Raw genomic sequence first — 221 nt, forward strand, 5'->3', positions numbered from 1 at the left:
TAGAGCTCTCACCTCACTGCGTGAAGGCTCTGGTTCAAATCCTAGCTTGGACTTTTCTGCATGGTATTTGCATGTTCTTTCTCTCATCCTCCCACAGTCCAAAAACATGCTTCATAGGTTGATTGATAACTATAAACTTCCCCTAGGTGCGTCTGTGTAGCTCTGCAACAGACTTGCAACCTTTCCTTTGTCCAACAGTTGCAGGAACGGGCTGTGGAAGC

This window comes from Oryzias latipes, chromosome 12 (assembly GCF_053564925.1).
Source record: "Oryzias latipes strain Hd-rR chromosome 12, Olatipes_Hd-rR_3.1".
Lineage (NCBI taxonomy): Eukaryota > Metazoa > Chordata > Actinopteri > Beloniformes > Adrianichthyidae > Oryzias > Oryzias latipes.